Here is a 19,152-nt window from a genome sequence, read left to right as displayed (position 1 = left end):
TAAGGTTTAACTATATAATAATTTCGTGTGGCTGTTTATAGCCGGGTGCAGCACTTGTAAGGCAGACCCTCCGATGAGGGTGGGCGGCATTTGCCATGTGTAGGTAACTGCGTGTTATTGTGGTGGAGGATAGTGTTGTGTGTGAGTTGCAGGGATGTTGGGGATAGCACAAACACCCAGCCTCCGAGTCATTGGAATTAACCAATGAAGGTTAAAATTCCCAACCCGGCCGGGAATCGAACCCGGGACCCTCTGAACCGAACGCCAGTACGCTGACCATTCAGCCAACGAGTTTGGACAAGGTTTAACTTAATTCTGTTAATTAACCATGTACGAGTGCAACCTAAAATGTACAGCTGTAAAAAAAAGTAAAACACTGGTTTGTGCGACTATCGCCTGTAACGTCCCTTCGGGGTCTTTATAACCGATTTCGACTATATATATAGATTTACAATTTGTTTTACAATTCACACCAACACACACAGATCTTAAGGCGACGATTGGGATAGGAATGGCGTAGGAGTGGGAAGAAAGCGGCAGTGGCCTTAATTAAGGTACAGCCCCAGTATTTGCCTGGTGTGAAAATGGGAAACCACGGAAAATCATCGTCAGGGCTGCCGACACTGGGATTCGAACCCACTATATCCCGGATGCAAGCTCACAGCCACGCGCTCCTAACCGCACGTCCAACTCGCCCGGTCAGTAGAGTAGTAGCACCAAGTCAGGTGGTGGTGGTGATTATTGTCTTGAGAGGAAGTACAACTAGGCAACCATCTTCTATATAACACTAATCAGAGAGGAAAAATGGAAGGGTTAAGACGCTTCGAAAAATGAAGGTATCGGCCAAAGGAAGACAAGGGCTACGAAGGGCGTGAAAATGAAGGACTCCCTAGCCCTCGCAAACCTAATAGCGTTGGGGTCGGAAAGGAACAAGAGTTGACCAAGGGAGGTCAGATAGGATAGATGAAAGTGAGGAGCCTGGCACAAGTAAGTGGAAGCAATGCCAGGACTCAGGTAAGGACCCCGTGGTCACCAACCCACGCTCCAAAGTTCAGAGTCGCCTCCTCGGACAGGCAGGGGATACCGTCAGTGTTATTCTACCGCCCCCACCCACAGAGGGATAGCACCAAGTCAAGGCGTAAACACATCTTAAGGAAGTGTTTAAAGACATCTGCAGATATATTACCGCAAGAGGTTAGTGAAGCGTTAGAAGAAGAAGGAAATGAGGAAATAAAGGGAATGGGTAAGATGCTGGTTTAGTAGGAAAGTTACACTGGGGGCATCAGCACTAATTCTGAGAGAACTAGGGACAGAGGATAAATAAGAATGCAGAAAGTTTCATTTTTACTCTAACATGCATCCATTGTCCTAAACGACTTAAGTGTGAGGAAAGGCGTAGGAGTTTGAAGAAAGCGGCCATGGCATTAATTAAGGTACAGCCCCAGCATTTGCCTGGTGTTAAAATGGGAAATCACGGAAAAACATCTTTAGGACTGCCGACAGTGGAGCCTGAACTCACTACCTCCCGAATGCAAGCTCACAGCTGCGCGACCCTAACCGCACGGCCAAATTGCTCGCTGCTCAGCCCGAAGGCCTGCAGACTATGAGGCAACGCATGGTCAGTACAACTCGGCCGTCATTTTTGCTTTCCTAGACCGTCAAATAGCTCCTCGATTGTAATCACGTAGGCTGAGTGGACCTCGTTCCAACCCTCAGAACCAGGTAAACATCTCTGAGCCGGCCGAGAATCGAACCCTGGGCCTCCGCCTAAGAGGCAGGCACACTACCCCCCAGACCCGCAGGGCCGACCGACGTTAAAAAAGTGGGAAAACAAAAAAAAATAAAGAAAAAGGGTAATGTTAGACTCGATCACTGTTCCGGGTAAGGACATTGTGTTAGCGGCGAAAGGCCACAGGATATATTAAAACTATATCATATTGTCGTCCATATAAGCAGAATCTCGTCGACTCTGAGACACTCCTGTAGTCCAAGGTTACATTCCAAACCCGTTCCGAATTCGAGCGACTGCGTGAAAGTTAAACGTGACCGAGTTCAGGAAGTGCAGCAACTGATAGAGTTTGGCGGTAGATTTATTATTTCATCTGAGCTAAACTTTGCTTGAATTGTGGAGCTCATTTAGTGCGGTTCAGAAGCTTCCGCTAACGAGCGGAAAGTGGGGATTGCTTCCCAGTATTTTTGCAATAGCGTCTGTGTTCTCGCGAACAAGTCTACTTCTTTCAGTAATAACAATAATAATAATAATAATAATAATAATAATAATAATAATAATAATAATAATAATAATAATAATAATTTTTGCTAGTTGCTTTACGTCGCACCGACACAGATAGGTCTTATGGCGACGATGGGACAGGAAAGGGCTAGGAGTGGGAAGGGAGCGGCCGTGGCCTTAATTGAGGTACAGCCCCAGCATTCGCCTGGTGTGAAAATGGGAAACCACGGAAAACCATCTTCAGGGCTGCCGATAGTGGGGTTCGAACCTACTATCTCCCGAATACTGGATACTGGCCGCACTTAAGCGTCTCCAGCTATCGAGCTCGGTATAATAATAATAATAATAATAATAATAATAATAATAATACACTGACTGACAGAGCAAATGCAACACCAAGAAGGAGTGGTCAGAACTTTACGCCAATTGCAGGGTAGACTGACGTCGCTGAGGTATGCTCATGATGTGAAATGCGCCGCTGTGCTGCGCACGTAGCGAACGATAAATGGGACACGGCGTTGGCGAATGGCCCAATTCGTACCGTGATTTCTCAGCCGACAGTCATTGTAGAACGTGTTGTCGTGTGCCACAGGACACGTGTATAGCTAAGAATGCCAGGCCGCCGTCAACGGAGGCATTTCCAGAAGACAGATGACTTTATGAGGGGTATGGTGATCGGGCTGAGAAGGGCAGGTTGGTCGTTTCGTCAAATCGCAGCCGATACCCATAGGGATGTGTCCACGGTGCAGCGCCTGTGGCGAAGATGGTTGGCGCAGGGACATGTGGCACTTGCGAGGGGTCCAGGCGCAGCCCGAGTGACGTCAGCACGCGAGGATAGGCGCATCCGCCGCCAAGCGGTGGCAGCCCCGCACGCCACGTCAACCGCCATTCTTCAGCATGTGCAAGACACCCTGGCTGTTCCAATATCGACCAGAACAATTTCCCGTCGATTGGTTGAAGGAGGCCTGCACTCCCGGCGTCCGCTCAGAAGACTATCATTGACTCCACAGCATAGACGTGCACGCCTGGCATGGTGCCGGGCTAGAGCGACTTGGATGAGGGAATGGCGGAACGTCGTGTTCTCCGATGAGTCACGCTTCTGTTCTGTCAGTGATAGTCACCGCAGACGAGTGTGGCGTCGGCGTGGAGAAAGGTCAAATCCGGCAGTAACTGTGGAGCGCCCTACCGCTAGACAACGCGGCATCATGGTTTGGGGCGCTATTGCGTATGATTCCACGTCACCTCTAGTGCGTATTCAAGGCACGTTAAATGCCCACCGCTACGTGCAGCATGTGCTGCGGCCGGTGGCACTCTCGTACCTTCAGGGGCTGCCCAATGCTCTGTTTCAGCAGGATAATGCCCGCCCACACACTGCTCGCATCTCCCAACAGGCTCTACGAGGTGTACAGATGCTTCCGTGGCCAGCGTACTCTCCGGATCTCTCACCAATCGAACACGTGTGGGATCTCATTGGACGCCGTTTGCAAACTCTGCCCCAGCCTCGTACGGACGACCAACTATGGCAAATGGTTGACAGAGAATGGAGAACCATCCCTCAGGACACCATCCGCACTCTTATTGACTCTGTACCTCGACGTGTTTCTGCGTGCATCGCCGCTCGCGGTGGTCCTACATCCTACTGAGTCGATGCCGTGCGCACTGTGTAACCTGCATATCGGTTTGAAATAAACAACAATTATTCGTCCGTGCCGTCTCTGTTTTTTCCCCAACTTTCATCCCTTTCGAACCACTCCTTCTTGGTGTTGCATTTGCTCTGTCAGTCAGTGTAATAATAATAATAAGTCAAGAAAGACCTGGAAAGAAACAAGATACGAGAAGAAGAATTATTGGAAAGAAAGATTTTTAGGAAGAAACTCTTACAAATGGAAGGATTCCAGGGAAGGAAGGAAAAGAAAACAGGCACAAAGTGGACTGAAGACAGGAAAAAGAAGCACAATGAAACAATGAAAGAATACTGGAAGAAAAGGAAAGAACTAAGGAGGAAGAATTGAAATTGTAACGTGGTCCTTAGAAGGCCGGAACGCAATAATAATAATAATAATAATAATAATAATAATAATAATAATAATAATAATAATAATAATAATAATAATAATAATAATAATAATAATAATAATAATAATAATAATAATAATAATAATGATAATAATAATAATAATAATAATAATAATAATAATACGTAGGATACATACATCTGTACATGTATCTTCATTCTGAGGCGCTGGCCTTCTGACTCCAACTTGGCAGGTTCGATCCTGGCTCAGTCCGGTGTTATTTGAAGGTGCTCAAATACGTCAGCCTCGTGTTGGTAGATTTACTGGCTCGTAAAAGAACTCCTGCGGGACTAAATTCTGGCACCTCGTCGTCTCCGCAAACCGTAAGTGGGACGTAAAGCCAATGACATTATTAGTATCTTCATTATCCCCCTGTAGGTGGGGGGCGGTAGAGTAATAGTCAATGTACAGACACACGGTCGTTACGATTTTTCTTTATATAGAAGAAGATATAAAAATTATGCTCTACGTACAACACCTTTCGGGCTATGTCCGCTGTACATAGCCTGCAAAACCAACCGTTCATGATATCTCCATTATTAATCCTCCTATCGAAATAATGCACATGAGGAAAAAGGTTTAGAAATTAATTTCCATTAAGACAGGTAGGTTTCCATTAAATTTAGTTGTGTATATTTTGTAGGAGTGCAAAATCACGGTTTCGGTTTTGTATAAACCCCCCAGTGAATTCAGTGATTTAGAAACAATATTTGTCCTAAAATCTACCCAAGGGCAGGTGGATTCTAAATATGAAGTTTGGTAGAAATATATCCAGTAGTTTTTAAGTTATAGACAAACAAACAGACATCAAAGCTAAAAAAATATGCAGGTGGTCATTATTACACCTGAAACGGATAACTGTAGGGAAATTTCGCCAAAATAGTCAATGTACAGACACACGGTCGTTACGATTTTATTTATATAGATCTATTTATTTCGTATGGCATATAGAGTGTACAGAGAAACTCTCTCTCTCTTGAGAGCAGATAGACAAAGGATCAATGCATGAAAATATAACGTATAGTTTAATGTCCAGACAATTTAGCCAATTCACTGCCTCTTCACTTGCTGCATGAAGTTCGTGGTATCCTCCCTGGAAGCTCCGAATTGGGCACATCATCACAACATGGTGGACTGTCTGAGCCGCGTCACCGCACTCGCAGTGAGGGCTGGAAATTTTTCCCCACTTGTGCAGCCAGAATTTGCATCTTCTAAGACCGGTCCGCACTCTGTTCAACGAAGCCCAGATTCTTCTTCTTGGCAAGTTGAACCTACCAAGTTTCCTACAAGGGTCGGATATCAATTCTAAATGGTCAGGGTTTGAAGCAGCCCACTCTTCCGTCCAGGCATAATGGATGTCGAGATCTTAATCTTCCGTGTTTCTGAGGGTTGCAGTCCCCATGAATCGGTAAGAGTGTATTTGCAGAACTGTTTAACCATACCTTCTTAAGAGCAGTTAGCCTTCGAAGGTGAGTAGGATGGATGTGCCAAATACTGTCCTCATTGTATCATTCAAATGGACATCAACTTCTCCTGTGTGAAAGGAGTTAACGGGATTTGAAAGAGGAAGGCTTGGGGGATTTTTAAAAAAATTAAAAATTCTATTTTTTTTTTTTTGCCGAAAATCGCAACATTTCAATCATGACTCCCCCTTAAGGTGATCTCTGAGCTGTTTATATTTCACTATGAACGGAGAGGTTCTTTCGTCGTCTACAGAAACGTATCTCTTTCATTTTTAAAGTTATTTCGTTGTGAAACGAGCATAATATTTACTACAGCTGTGGCATTTCGATACGTAGGCATTTTTAATGCGTATAATATTTCGCGCAATGCGAGGGCCATCCAGAAATTAACTTTCCCTACTTAAAAAAAAGACAACACAGTTACATGAAAATCTTTGTTGGCACCCGATACAGCAATGTTGAAGCTATTTTTCGACATAATCACCACCAATGGGGTGAACTATTGTAGGCTGATGTCTGTCGCCTGGGAAAAGAACCAGCGTGTGACATTCATCTCCATCTCTTTGTCCGTGTGGAAATGCTGACAGGAGGACAGGAATTTCTTTGAGGTGCAAGGAAAGATGAAAAACGATTTGGACTGTACGATGGATGATCAAACACCTCCCAGCCGAGCATTGCCATGGATCAGCACAACACCTGAACTGATCATTCCACGCCTCTTGTTCTGAATGACACCTCGCAATATCCGTAGAAACCTGATCCCAGACCGAACCTCGCAGGCGGCGGGAGAAAGAGTACGAACCACTGCTGCTACGCTACTGACACCAGGCGGGACATTGTACGGGCGGTATGTGATTGTTACGTCACAGATCTGTCGCCCATGCTCATACTTCCCAGCTAAATACGTTTACTTTAAAGAAAAGGAATAAGGAAACTTAATTTCCGGATGATCTAGTATATCTACTGCTAAATTAATAATAATAGTATCTGCTTTACGTCCCAATAACTACTCTTTTACGGTTTTCAGAGACGCCGAGGTCCCTCAGGAGTTCTTTTACGTGTCAGTAAATCTACCGACACGAGGCTGACGTATTTGAGCACCTTCAAATACCACCAGACTGAGCTAGGATCGAACCTGAAAAGTTGGGGTCAGAAGGCCAGCGCCTCAACCGTCTGAGCCACTCAGCCCGGCTACTGCTAAATTTAGCTCCAGACATTCATATAGCTCAACTCAATCGGTTTCTTGTAAAACTCTATACAATGAATCAAGTATAACTTTCCTGACATTAAGACTTGTTTCTAATTTTAATTTAAAAAATTACGAGGGCAAGTCAATAAGTATATGCAATTTTGCTCTCATTGTCTTTAGGTTTGCCCTATGGCGTTGTGTGCTCACCAGCCGCTAGCTGGTACCGTTGTCTACGTCTGTGGTAGGTTTCAGCATTATCAGATGGGTACAGCTTGCGCTGATGCGACGTATAGTTGGCTGCGCTACTCTCTGTTTGCACCAAGGAAGAACAGTGTTCCGTAATCCGTTTTTTTTTTGTCATTGTGTAATCAACAATGTTCTAAAAATGTCACATTCATTGAAAATACAACCAATTTTGATCATCATCATCATCATCTGTTTACCCTCCAGGTTCGGTTTTTCCCTCGGACTTAGCAAGGGATCCCACCTCTACGGCCTCAAGGGCAGTGTCCTGGAGCTGCAGACTCTTTGTCGGGGGTTACAACTGGGGGATATGACCCGTACCTCGCCCAGGCGGCCTCACCTGCTATGTTGAACAGGGGCCTTGTGGAGGGATGGGAAGATTGGAAGGGATAGGCAAGGAAGAGGGAAGGAAGCGGCCGTGGCCTTAAGTTAGGTACCATCCCGGCATTCGCCTGGAGGAGAAGTGCGAAACCACGGAAAACCACTTCCAGGATAGCTGAGGTGGGAATCGAACCCACCTCTACTCAGTTGACCTCCCGAGGCTGAGTGGACCCCGTTCCAGCCCTCGTACAACTTTTCAAATTTCGTTGCAGAGCCGGGAATCGAACCCGGGCCTCCGGGGGTGGAAGCTAATCGCGCTAACCACTACACCACAGAGGCGGACACCAATTTTGATAATTATTTTAAACACACAATTTCGCTCGTTAAATTTTTTTGATTCTCATAATTATCGTGTATTTCTTGGAACTGCCGTAATTCAAAATTTAAGGAACTTAAATTTAATTTCAAGTCCTTGTATTTTGAAAAAAATCATTTGATATGGAGAGACCGATATTTTGTTTCGAAAATATCGGTATATCGATACTTTTATTAACTGTAAAATAATAATAATAATAATAATAATAATAATAATAATAATAATAATAATAATAATAATAATAATAATAATAATAATAATAATAATAATTAAAGTATGAAGGCTTTATGGCCGGTGTCAATGTAATAAAAATCTTCCGCGCTAATATGTCGTGGTCCATTCCTCTCATTTCTTCCAGATGTTTCGACTACTGCTGCGGTAGTCATCTTCTGTGGCGTCGTGTATATACTCTCTCCTGTATCCCGCTGGCGACTGCGGAAGAAATGAGAGGAGTAGACCACGGCATAATAGCCCGGAACATCTTTATAATAATAATAATAATAATAATAATAATAATAATAATAATAATAATAATAATAATAATAATAATAATAATAATAATGGACTTCGGCTCACGAGGTGCACGTCTTTTGATTTGACGCTCGTAGGCGACCTGGGCGTCGTGATGAAGATATGATGATGAAGACGACACATACACCCAGCCCCCGTGCCAGAGAAATTAACGAACGATGGTGAAAATTGCCGACCCTGCCGGGAATTGAACCCGGGACCCCTCTGACCAAAGGCCGGCACGCTAACCATTTAGCCATGGAGCCGGGATTAATAATAATAATAATAATAATAATAATAATAATAATAATAATAATAATAATAATAATATTCTATTTTTCCAGGTTTCCACCATATCTTCTGAACAGTGTGACCAAAGAACGGAAGGATTCTTTTTCAACAGTCTGAAATCCCCCTGTGGGTGGAGGGGGTAGAATAACACCCACGGTATCCCCTGCCTGTCGTAAGAGGTGACTAAAAGGGGCTTCAAGGGCTCTGAACTTTGGAACGTGGGTTGGCGAACACGGGTTCCTTAGCTGAGTCCTGGCATTACTTCTACTTACTTGTGCTAGACTCCTCACTTTCATCTATCTTATCCGACCTTCCTTGGTCAACTCTTGTTTTTTTCCGACCGCGACGCTATTAGGTTTGCGAGGGCTAGGGAGTCTTTCATTTTCACGCCCTTCGTGGCCCGTGTTTTTCTTTGGCCGATACCTTCATTTTTCGAAGTGTCTGAACCCTTACATTTTTTCTCTCTGATTAGTGTTATATAGAGGATAGTTGCCTAGTTGTACTCACTCTTAAAACAATAATCACCTCCACCACCACCAGCTTTCGACAGTCTGAAATCGCAATTTTGTCAAAAGTCGATGTTTTTGACGCTGGCTGCACAAAAACGGAAGGGACGCCAAAATTTTCAACCGTTGACAGTCCTAGGGCGCCGCCTCTGTGGTGTAGTGGTTAGCGTGATTAGCTGCCACCCCAGGAGGTCCGTGTTCGATTCCCGGCTCTGCCACGAAATTTGAAAAGTGGTACGAGGGCTGGAACGGGGTCCACTCAGCCTCGGGAGGTCAACTGAGTAGAGGTGGGTTCGATTCCCACCTCAGCCATCCTGGAAGTGGTTTTCCGTGGTTTCCCACTTCTCCTCCAGGCGAATGCCGGGATGGTACCTAACTTAAGGCCACGGCCGCTTCCTTCCCTCTTCCTTGCCTATCCCTTCCAATCTTCCCATCCCTCCACAAGGCCCCTGTTCAGCTTAGCAGGTGAGGCCGCCTGGGCGAGGTAGTGGTCATACTCCCCAGTTGTATCCCCCGACCAAGAGTCTGTAGCTCCAGGACACTGCCCTTGAGGCGGTAGAGGTGGGATCCCTCGCTAAGTCCGAGGGAAAAACCGAACCTGGAGGGTAAACAGATGATGATGATGATGACAGTCCTAGGGTTAAGGATGTAATGTGTTATTATGTTCATGTATTTTCATACAAAAAATATTATGTTACTTCATTAATTTTTTAGGAAGTGTTCATGTCACACAATATGGTAAGGCTGGAATGCATGTTATTCAAGCTTGGTGTTTTTTTTTTTTTTTTTTTTTTAGCGAACGGTCCTGGTTGAATCTGAACATTGTTGTTGTCCGCTAGAAGGTCCAATCCTGCTTTAATTACTTGAGCAGGAATACCATATGAAAGTCCGAGGATAAATGTGGATCGGAAAGTACAGTAGAGATGGCCTTCGCAGTCTGTTATCTCGCTCGAGTCGCAACTTGAAGAGATCTCGTGTGTGTAGTAGCGTTACGATAAGGCAGGAATGTCCAAGTCGAGGTCATACGCCTTGTTACCTTTCTTCTATTTCATTATATTGAAGGTCGATCGTTCACCGACACGCTTGTGCGTGCTTGCTTACATACATGTGCGTGTAATCCAGGGCAGCAGGAAAACGAGTCCGTTTGTAATTTATTTCAAAACCACATGGCCTTTGCCAAGTGGAATGCTGTTACCGCCTGTCTTTTGTGCAGTGTCATCCTGTGGGGTTAAGGAATCAGTCATGCTTCACTGCAACCCTGTATCGATAATGATAAATTGACAGTAGTAGTGAAAATCTATGTAATTTGGATCATTTACCTTTAGACGTCCATAACTCTATTTATCAAATTTATACACGATAATTTAGTCCAATGTACCAAATGATTTGGTGAAAATAGATGTTAATAACAGCTTTAGAATTTGTTTAAAAGTAATATTTATTCTAAAATTTGCTATGGTGTAATTTGGACCACGTGATCGCGCAATTAAAACTGGTAAATATAAACACAAATTATTTAATGTATCTGTTATGGAACACGGCTCAATGAATTGTGGTGGTCACTTTTGCCATGTAGGACAGTAATGAAACAATTCATCCTAAATTTTGGTGCAGCTTTCATGAGCTCTATTTTTTTTGCAACTATTACATTGAATACAATCGTCTTCGTAATACTTGTCACATGCAATGAAAACTGTTTTTTTAAATTTATTTTTCTTGCGTCTGTAGTGAACATTTTCTAGACTGGGGTCGCAATTTTACCTTCAAATAGCTCCTGAATTATAATCACGCAAGCTGAGTGGACCTCGAACCAGCCCTCAGATTCGGGTAAAAATACCTCACCTGGTCGCGAATCGAACCCAGGATCTTGGGGTAAGAGACAGGCACACTACCACTACACCGCAGGGACGGCCTAGAGATGTAATAAAAGGTCTTTTAGAACTACGACGAAACGTAATAATTACAATAATTGTTTCAACGCTCATTACACACTTTCGGGCAGTCCAAATAACACGACTTGCAAAGATCAAGTCAAAAACTAAATAATATGCAAATTACTTTTTTTTTTTTTGCCAGTTGCTTTACGTCGCACCGACACAGGTAGGTCTTATGGTGACGATGGGTTGGGAAAGGCCTAGGAGTGGGAAGGAAACGGCCGTGGCCTTTATTAAGGTACTAGCGTTTGCCTGGTGTGAAAATGGGAAACCACGGAAAACGATCTTCAGGACTGCCGACAGTGGAGTTCGAAAACCTCTATCTCCCGCATGGAAGCTCACAGCTGCGCTCCCAAAACCGCACGGCCAACTGGCCCGGTGGAAGAAAGTAGGCGCAGATCCAAATTACACGCACTTACCCTAATGTAATAATAATAATAATAATAATAATAATAATAATAATAATAATAATAATAATAATAATAATATGTACATCAAAACATCAGGAGATCCCCAATACAGACGAAATATGAGGATAATTTCATATGTTCCTTCCTTCAAAAATCTCAGAAAAGTCATACTACCATCTGGTTTAGACAGTAAAGCCAATTTAGAAAGAGCCACCAAACTCCAGAAAGCGTATCCAATAACATGGAGTCACTACAATAAAAGAGTGATGTCGCGTAATTGCAGGACAGTTGTTTTGCCGGAAGCCTTAGAAACTACATCTCTAGGAGGCCATTTTCACACCAGGCAAATGCTGGGGCTGTACCTTAATTAAGGCCACGGCCGCTTCCTTCCAACTCCTAGGCCTTTCCTATCCCATCGTCGCTATAAGACCTATCTGTGTCGGTGCGACGTAAAGCCCCTAGCAAAAAAAAATTCTAAAATTAATGAAATTGGACAGCAAGAACGAAAAATAATTCGGAAAATATGTTGCCCTACTCTTGTAAATGGTGTATGGGTTAAAAGAAAAACTACATATTTTCTACTTGTAGCCTACACAGCAACAGAAAAGTTTACTGATGCCGTACGTAGGAGACGCCTGAAATTCTATGTTCATATCTGTAGAATGGACAATCATACAATTACTAAAAACTGTTAACTATATTCAAGATGAACTGGTTGGAAGAAATTGAGAAGAATTTTCAAGAAATAAACCCAACAGAAGACACCATAAAAAATCGTAAAGACTTTGGAATGTTGGTTGCAAATTACACATTCGTGGAATGAGCTAAAAGACCACTGGAAAACAGTGGAAAGAAGAACGAAAAAAACACCACAGCGAATTCATGAAGAAGAAGAAGAAGAAGAAGGTGTATGGCTTTTAGTGCCGGGAGTGTCCGAGGACAAGTTCGGCTCGTCAGATGCAGGTCTTTTTGATTTGACGCCCGTGGACAGTAAAGCCAGTTTAGAAAGAACCAACGAACTCAAAAAAAAGCCTAGACTGTAGTTCCTTATTCCCCGACTTTACATTTTCTTCTTCTTCTTTATCTGTTTACCCTTCAGGGTCGGTTTTTCCCTCGGACTCAGCGAGATATCCCACCTCTACCGCCTCAAGGGCAGTGTCCTGTTGTTTCAGACTCTGGATCGGGGGATACAACTGGGGGGGTGATTAGTACCTCGCCCAGGCGTTCTCACCTGCTGTGCTGAACAAAGGCCTTGCTGGGGGATGGGAAGATTGGAAGGGATAGACGAGGAAGAGGGAAGGAATCAGCCGTGGCCTTAAGTTAGGTACTATTCCGGCATTTGCGTGGAGGAGAAGTGGGAAACCACGAAAAACCACTTCCAGGATGGCTGAGGTGGTAATCGAACCAACCTCTACTCAGTTGACCTCCCGAGGCTGAGTGGACCCCGTTCCAGCCCTCGTACCACTTTTCAAATGTCGTGGCAGAGCCGAGAATCGAACCCGGGCCTCTGGGGGTGGCAGCTAATCACACTAACCACTACATCACACAGGTGGCCGACTTTACATACCAATTTTAATTTCATTCTCTTCACCCATTTCCTCGTGGCCCGGCATTTATATGGACTTAGCATCAAAAGTACAAATTCATTAATATCTCTGTTATCATAGCCGGTACGGTAAAAATGTATAAGGCATACATGCGCGTCATGATGAGGATGAAATGACGATGAAGACGACACATACACCCAGCCCCCGTGCCAGCGAAATTAACCAGTTATGGTTAAAATTCTCTTCCTCGCCGGGAATCAAACTCGGGACTCCTTTGACCAAGGGCCAGCACGCTAACCATTTAGCCATGGAGCTGGACAGAAGTAGAAGAAAAAAAAAAGATTATTCGTAATTTTACTCAACTTCACCACAATCCTCAATTTGTAGGTAGGCCTGTGGCGTTATTTATTTTCGTACCTCTTATCTTTAAATCATTAGAAACTGAGTCTAACCACCGTCGTCTTGGTCTCTCTCTACTTCTCTTATCCTCCACGACTGAGTCCATCACTCTCCTAGGTGACCCGTCTTCCTCCATTTGCCTCACACGACCCATCACCGAAGCCGGTTTACGCGTACAGCTCTATCCATCGGATTTACTCCCAACTCAGACTTTACCTCCTCACTCCAAGTGCCCTGCTGCCATTGTTCCAACCTGCTTGTACCAGCCATCATTCTCGCTACTTTCGTGTCTGATACTTCTAACTTATGAATAAGATATATCCTGCATCCACCCAGCTTTCACTCCTGTCTGAAACAGACCTGTATAGAGATAGTTTCGTCCTGGAGCTGACTTCTTTCTTACAGAATACTGTTGATCGCAAGTGGGAGCTCACTGCATTAGCTTTACTACACCTTGATTCAATCTCACTTACTGTACTACCATCCTGGGAGAATACACAGCCTTAAATACTTGAAATGATCTGCCTGTTCCAGCTTTGTATTCCCAACCTGACATTCAATTCTCTTAAGCTTCTTACCTACTGGCATCGCTTTAGTCTTATACTGGCTGATGTACCCGTGCTTCGCTACGGAATTCTACATTGTATACAGAATTCTAGATTAAATATCACTCGCACAACTTTTAGTGATATATGGGCTCCCTAGTGCTGAACAGGTAGACCTCGGTTATCCTTGAGATTCTTATTGGCAACCTTTGAAACACAAACTATGAATCGCTTATGCATCGCTGTGAGACATCTGGCGTACACATTACGTACTAGTACTGTTGTTGTTTACACAGCGAAGCCAAACTGTAGAATTCATGCTAGGAACAAGATTCGCATCGAGAAATGTTATATAATGTGTGTGTGACACAGTTGTTGTCTTAAGAATAGAAAGGGTTATACAATTCATATCGATCGATCATATTATCGGTTCAATTCAGATTTCATTTCCATTCAGTTGGCAGTATTACCAGAACCGGGAGAGATCCCTCCTTACTCCTCACCCCCGTAACATCAAGTATCACTAAAAGTTGCGCCAATAATAACGTACACGTTGTAAGGTAGACGCCTTCCCCTATACTACCATTTCACCCAGGGTGAATAAAATGATTTTTAGCCTAGACTGTAGTTCCTTATTCCCCGACTTTACATTCCAATTTTAATATAATTCTCTTCACCTGACATTCGGCTCGGCATTTATATGGACGTACCATCAACAATCCAAATGCACGAATATCTCTGTTATCATAGCCGGTACGGTAAAAATGTATAAGGCATAAATGGCCGCAGATTTAATTATGTATAACTTTTTAAGTAGTATTTATCGATAAGACTACTTATTTTTTGCTAGTTGCTTTACGTCGCACCGACACAGATAGGTCTTATGGCGACGATGGGACAAGGAAGGGTTAGGAGTAGAAAGGAAGCGGCCGTGGCCTTAATCAAGGTACAGCCCCAGCATTTGCCTGGTGTGAAAATGGGAAACCACGGAAAACCATTTTCAGGGCTGCCGATAGTGGGGTTCGAACCTACTATCTCCCGAATACTGGATACTGGCCGCAATTAAGCGACTGCAGCTATCGAGCTCGGTGATACGACTACTAATAACATTAATATTTGAAAATTCATTTTAAGCCTTGCCCTAAACTACCATTTCACTTAGCGCGAATAAAATTATTTATAGCCTAGGTTGCAGTGCCTTATTTTCTGACTTTATATACCTATTTTTATTAAATTCTGTTCTGCCATTTTCTCGTGGTGTACAGACAGACAGACAGACAGACAGACAGACAGACAGACAGACAGACAGACAGACAGACAGACAGACAGACAGACAGAGGGGATGGAAAATTAGAGAGTGCATTTCCTTGTTACTGTGGACACGGCCGATATAGATATACCATTCTTTTTCAATTCTGAGGAATGTACTAACAAAACTCTTATTTTATATATATATATATATATATATATATATATATATATATATATATATATGTGTGTGTGTGTGTGTGTGTGTGTGTGTGTGTGTGTGTGTGTGTTACGTGATTCTAGAAGTGTTACTGTACGGTAGAAAATTACCATGAATGCCAGTATGGTGCAGCAAGGGGAATTATTATGTTCTCTTGTGACTGTCACATTAATATTCGCAGGTGTTGTGTCTCAGGAAATCACACATAGGTTTATAACGTAAAGGATCATTTTATTTTGGGACTTGTTTGTATGCGCTGCAAGGTCCTGTGTGATCAGAAAGCCACTGTTAAATGGAAGCTTCTCTGTTTGTTCCGCCCTGGGAGGAGGCGTCATCCAGTGGAACTCTCATTTCCATACAATACAGTCTCCCTGCCCTATGTGACTGCGAAGAAAGTGGGGTATAGCAAGGCCGCATCGGCTCCTTTAATAGTCCTCAAACTGGCAGAGGTATTCATGTTATTCTTTAATAGGAACATATTTTGGAGAGCATGTGAGCCCTCTTCAATGCTGCACCCGGGAAGCTCTAGCTCTGATGACCACGGGGTCGATAATACTCTACTTACAGTGACTCCAAGAAGTATTTGTCTGTTAACCTACGTAATGTTATGAGTAGAGCCCGGATTTTTACGCATTAATAGGTTAGAGTGCAAAATTACTGAAGCAAGTAGCAAGTATAGTCTACCTTCACAACGACTATGCTATGGGGTTTACATAAACATTAGGGGTACGGCCCATCAGAACCCCTATCATTTATATTACTATTGCTACACTATGGAAGAGCGGGTTGCCGACACTTCCTACTAACCTGTTACTGCATAAAAATCCGGGCTTTAGTTATGAGTTTAATTATGACGTCCAAATACAGTATATAGTGCCTTACCGACGTATATATACTCTAACGGTTGAGAATGTTCGGCTTTCATATACGTTAAGAACAAACCAATGGGCAGCAATAATCGTAAGTTATTCCCATTAAAAACAAATATGAGCGACATCTACCCTCCAATATGTATTCGTCCGCATGCACCAATTCAAATATCGCAGGCTAACCCGCAGTCCATCCAAGGCAGACAGCGACGACATGTGGTGCAGGCAGTGTGTGCAGTTTGTGCAAGGCGTAGGGAAGAATAGGACAGAAAAACAAGAAAAGAACAGAGGAGGAATGCCGGATTGCCGTACGTTAATTTAAAGCAGGTAGATATTATAAAGACATTAGTGAACTTTTCTACAGACCAATTACAACAGTAAGAAGCATGTATATTTTGGGTTTATGCCGTGTTATGAACTATATGAGCATGTAAGTTACATCCAACAGATGGCAGTAAGAAGCATAATGTACAGGTTTAATAAAACAAAAAAATACCAAAATGCTCCCCGAAAAGGCCGTCCACCCATCTTGATAAAAAAAAAGAAAAGCGGCTAAGTTTCCGTCAAATTAAAAAGGGTCCAAAACTGAGTGCCCCAAAACTAAAAGTTCAAGTCGCAAATAAATTAGGAAGGACTGTTTCAGAGAATACTGTAAGGAATGTTCTCTACGCAGCTGGCTTTCATTAACGAAATGCCCGTAGAAAGCCATACATTAACAAATTGAATAGAAAGAAGAGACGTACATTTGCAGAAACAAACAAAAATAAGGACTTTGAATTGTGGAAAAGGATCGTCTTCACAGACGAAAGTAAATTTAATATTTTCAAGCCTGATTGGAGAGTGGTGGTTTGGAGACAAAAGAACAGTGAGACGAAAGAACTGAACTTGACTGCTACTGTCAAACACATACAAGTATGGGGGTGCATGAGTGTTGGGGACTTACATTCTGTTGAAGGTATCTTCGACCATCGTGGATACAGTCATATTCTGAACGACCATCTTGTCGAAAGTGTAGAAGGTATGGGCCTGACAGGGGGCTACATTATCACCCAGAACAACGATCCTAAATACACAGACTGTGGCTGCTTTATAACAGACCACGTTATATGCAGACGCCACCTCAGTCACCAGACCTCAATCCTATTGAGCATTTGTGGGATGTTTTGGAACGAAACATCCGAAAAAAACAAGAATGAGTTGCAGGCAGCATTGTTGGACGAGATGAAAAATATCACAAGAACTACGATTGAAAAGTTGGTGAAGTTCATGCCTCGACGACTGGCAGAGGTTATTAAACAATAAGGTGGCCCAACGAAGTACTGAACTCCAAGTGTAATGTCGATATACCCAGGCGAAGGAACGGACGAATACTTCTTGGAGACCACTTCATGAAATGTTCTATTGTTTTTGCCTGTTTTGTCAATTAACAGGGACAAATGTGCAATGTTTTGTTTTTCCTTGTGGTGACTATGCTTTTGTACATATAAGCAATGTATAGTAGTTCATTGTCTGAATTTACAGTTTTATTTCAGTAAATCATCTTGCATTGTATTCTGTCAGAGCGATGAATACCTTCTGGAGCCACTGTACACTTAATGCAGTAAAAATCTAAAAAAAATGTATGTAGTCAAGGGTAGAGAGGGCCAAGAGCCCTAACTTCGCCACCTTATGGATGAATAAATAAATAAATAAATAAATAAATAAATAAATAAATAAATAAATAAATAAATAAATAAATAAATAAATAAATAAATAAATAGAATACCATTTAACCAAAGGCATCTACAATAAAAGGTACATTTATCTTTAAAAGCAAAGCTGAGGCCTTACTGCAGTGTCATCATCTAGCGATGTGCTAACGGGGTAATACGTAACATAATGATAGTTAGTGCGTATTCAGTTTTGAACCATAATTAATATGCTAATATGATAGGCAAAAATGAATCGTACACATTGCAATGTGAGTTTAATACCTTAACTCTTGGTTGATCATTTCATCCTTTAGTCTGTTTATTTGTGCTAATCGATCTTCATCTTTATATCGATCATAATCCTTGCTGTGATAAATGCTGTCGTGTCGTTTTAGGTTGAATCTTTTTCAACTGGTTCAGGGTTTTATGAGAAATTAAACATTTTGCCAACCCTTGAGTTCACTTTGAAACGACAGTGTACTCGTGAGTCTCCGCTTCGAACCTTCCGCAGAAAGCTCCATTATGTGAACCGAGAATAACTACTAATACAACCTACAGTCTTACAGTGGACTCTGACGTTACACTCCTATGTCAGTGCTGTGTGCTCGCTGCCAGTTCCCCAGCATTTGCACACCGCTGCTCTTGATTTCCAACTCTTCTCTCCTTCTCAAGCCATTATCACTCCACGCCACCTCTCCACTGACAGCTCGGAACATACCGCGTAGTCGAGCAGCTCGTCTCCTTACTCCCAGGTCTTCCCAGCCCAAATATTGCGACATTTTCGTAACACTTTCCCATTGTCGGAAATCACCCAGAACAAATTGAGTTGCTTTCATTTGGATCTTTTCCAGTTCTCAAATCAAATAATCCTGGTGTGAGTCTCATACACCGGGTGAGTGAGCCGCGCAGCTGTGAGCTTGCATCCGGGAGATAGTGAGTTCGAAACCCTCTGTCGGCAGCCCTGAAGATGGTTTTCCGTGATTTCCCTTAATTAAAACCACGCCTTCTCCCTTCCCACTCCTAGGCAGTTCCTATCCCATCGTCGCCATTGATCTATCTGTGTCGGGGCGACTTGAAGCAAA

Source organism: Anabrus simplex, chromosome 10 (assembly GCF_040414725.1).
Source record: "Anabrus simplex isolate iqAnaSimp1 chromosome 10, ASM4041472v1, whole genome shotgun sequence".
Classification (NCBI taxonomy): domain Eukaryota; kingdom Metazoa; phylum Arthropoda; class Insecta; order Orthoptera; family Tettigoniidae; genus Anabrus; species Anabrus simplex.
This window is presented reverse-complemented; position numbering follows the sequence as displayed.